Consider the following 3,538-nt stretch of genomic DNA (forward strand, 5'->3'; position numbering starts at 1 on the left):
TGGACTTGTTTTAATTGTCTTTAACTTCAAGTGGAATTTGCATATGACCAGTTGATGGTCTGTTCCACAATCAGCTCCTGGCCTGGTTTTGGCTGAAGATATTGAGTGGTGGTATGGGGAAAAGAGAGAGAGATGGATGCAAGTGGGTTCTCCTGCACTGCAACCTCTTATTTGTTTCTGTTGCTTCAACCTTCCAGAATTGTTGGACTTCTATGAAAACTTTATGCTTCAAACTGAGATTACTTTGTGAAGAAAGTAGGAATTTTAGGACTCTGGGTTCAATTAAAGACAGAGTTTATCATGGACAGTATGACTGAAGGAAAAGGAAGGCAATTTGTTAAAAAAATATATATAAGATAGTGATTATAATGATAGGTTTGGCTTAAACCTTTGTTTCTTTTCTAATTTAGCATTTGAAAGTCTAATATGCCATCTGTGCAATGATTTGATTGCATTTCATATATTTTGATAAGTTTGTTTTTTATTTAATTCCATTAAAAATACTTTTATATTTGTGCTGGGATTTCTTCTTTAACTAGTGGAAATTTCGAAGTGCATTGCGTAACTTCTAACTTTGTGGGACTTTTTCAGATAGTTACTGTTATTGACTTCTAATTTAATTCCTTTGCCACTATGAATCATATTCTATAAAAGTTATTCTTTTGGGATATATTAAGACATATTATGTTTTAACATGTGTTCTGTTTTATTAAATGTTCAATGTACACATGAAAAGAATGCCTATTCTATAATTGTAGAGTATACACTGTCAATTAAATACAGATAATGGGTAAATGAATGTTAAAAGTGTTTAAATCTATATTTTTACTGATATTTTTTAATTGTGCTAAAAAAAACAAAAAAACTCTCTGCCATTGAGTCAGATTCAACTCACAGGTTCACCTCTTTGGGTTTCTGAGGCGGTATCACTATAGAAGTAGATTCCCCAGTCTTCTGTGTAATAATCTCTTATTAGAGGTGTGTCTATTTCTATCTTTAATTCTGTCCATTTTACAATTGGTTGTTGTTGTCATTATTAAGTGCCATTGAGTTTGCTCCAACTCATAGTGAACCCATGCACGACAAAATGAAACCTGTCAGGACCTGTGACATCCTCACAATCTTTTCTATGCTTGAGCCCGTCATTGCAGCCTTTGTGTCAGTCCATCTCTTTGAGGGTCATCCCCTTTTTTTTTTTTGCTGACTCTCTGCTTTACTCAGCCTGATATCCTTTTCCAGGAACTGCTTCCTTTTGGTGACATAACCAAAGTAGGTGTGAGGAAATCTGGCCATTCTCTCTTCTAAAGAACATTCTAGCTGCTCTTCGTCCAGGACAGATTTGTTGGTTCTTCTGGTATTTTTAGGATTCTTGGCCAATACTACAGTTTAGATGCATCAATTCTTTTGTGGTCTTCCTTATTAATCTTCCAGCTTTTTTTTTTTTTTTCTTTTGGTTCAGAGTTTATAGTTGTTTTCAATGGGAGGATTAGTCTGAACAAACTACTCCTTCATAGTTAGTCAAGACTTTTATCAAATAATATGGACTTTGGAATAGAAGGAATTGGTTAATTAACTCATACATTAAATGCTCAACTACTACCAATAAAGTAGAAAATGTTTTAGGTGTTGACAAAGATAAATATGATTTAGGTCCAGTGGGAAAAACAGAAACCCCAAATATTTGGTATCTTTCATAGGAAGTGATAAGAGGGAAATACCTCAAGTACCATGCTAGGACAATTCAGGGAATCAGGAACCCTACCTTTCTAGTTTTTCCAGAGGAAGTAATAGCTGAATTCACTTCTGAAAAAAAAGCGTATCAGGAGTACAACATAGAGAATGGTGTGAAGGTTGTAAGGAAGGGAATTTCAGGCAAAGACCAACAAATAAGTGTGACACTAGATGGTGTAGCTTGAAAATGACAAATGAAAAGTTTACTTGTGAAGATGTGATGAGGCAACTAGTTTTTATTTTATTTTTTTTTATTATGCTTTGAGTGCAAATTTACAAAGCAAATTTATTTTACATTTAACAGTTCATGCATGTTTGATTTCATGCCCTGATTACCATCCCCAACTAAAAAACTCTCCTCCCTTCCTCTCCCTGTGACTACCCACTCCCTGTGCCATTCTTAATCATGCTTTCCTGTCTGCCCAGCTTTCCCTGTATGTGAATTCTTCCCCTCCTGTGTCTAATGGCTGACTGATCTAAGGGGTGCATCTCCTGAAAGTAGGAGGTGCATTGCCCTGGGGTAAGGGTTCTGCATGTCAGTCTTTCTACTGTTGGACCTGAGAGCCAATCCATAGAAGTGAGTTCACTTCTAGGCCTGAAGGGTAACCTTGGGCCATAGTCTCAGGGGTTGCACCAGTCTCTATCTGACCAGTAATTCTGGTCATTTTCATGTTTTTGAATTTTGTTCCACATTTTTCCTTCCACTCTGTCCAAGATCTCTAGTTTAGATCCCTTTTCCAGTGATTGCCATTGGTAGCCTAGCACTATCTAGTTCTTCTGGTCTCAGGGTCTAGTTCTTCTGGTCTCAGGACCATGAAGGCTAAGGTCCTCATGGTCCATCTTACCCTTGGACTAATAACTTCCAGGTGCTTTTGATTTTCCTCACTCTTTGCTTCAGATAAAGATACCAATAGCTGCATCTTAGATGGCCACTCAAAAGCTTTTAAGACCCCAGTCATTACTCACCAATGTAGGCTGTAGAACAGGATTTTCATGTACTATGTTGTGCCAGTTGAGCATGGTGTCTCCTGTTACCATGGTCATGAGTCCACAGGCAGGGTGATTCTCTCTCTCAAGATGTTTGTCTCTGAGAAGTTACTCCAATTCTGCCTTCTGTTGCTTCTGTAATTATGTGGTTAATTTTGCAACACAAGTGCATATGCAAGATTATCTTCAGCCAGATCTATCATTGGTTCAGGATATATTCCTGTTTGCCTACCCCCACCCAATCTTCTCCCCATCTATGTGTTGATCCATTGTTTGGTGTTTTGTGTCAATGGTAATGCAGTATGGTGCGTGTACTAGTATTTGTCTCTGTTGTCTGTATCTTACATCCACGTTTCAGTGTCCTTCCTTTCCCAGTGTCATCTTTCTGGTCACATTTTTCTGCAAGTGAATATCCAATTTTGTCAGCACCATTTGTTAAAGAGGCTATATCTCCCTCATTTAATAGGTTTTGGTCCTTTGCTAAAGATCAGCCGTCCATAGATGGATGGGTCTATTTCTGGGTTTTCAATTCTGTTGCATTGGCTATCTATCTATCATTGTACCAATACAACACTGTGTTAACTACTGTGGCTGTGTAGTAGTTTTGAGATATGGGGTGTGAGACCTTCTACTTTGTTTTTCTTCTTCAGCAGTGCTTTGATTATCTGAGATCTCTTTCCTTTCCATAAGAAATTAGTGATTGGTTTTTCCATGTCCTTAACAATTGTTGATGGAATCTGGATCAGGATTGCATTGAATGTATAGATTGCTTTGGGTAGTATTGACATTTTCACAATATTTAGTTTTCCTATCCATGAAC

This window comes from Orycteropus afer, unplaced genomic scaffold (genome assembly GCF_000298275.1).
Source record: "Orycteropus afer afer isolate SDZICR_OR568_19922 unplaced genomic scaffold, OryAfe1.0 scaffold00166, whole genome shotgun sequence".
In the NCBI taxonomy this organism is placed as follows: Eukaryota; Metazoa; Chordata; class Mammalia; order Tubulidentata; family Orycteropodidae; genus Orycteropus; species Orycteropus afer.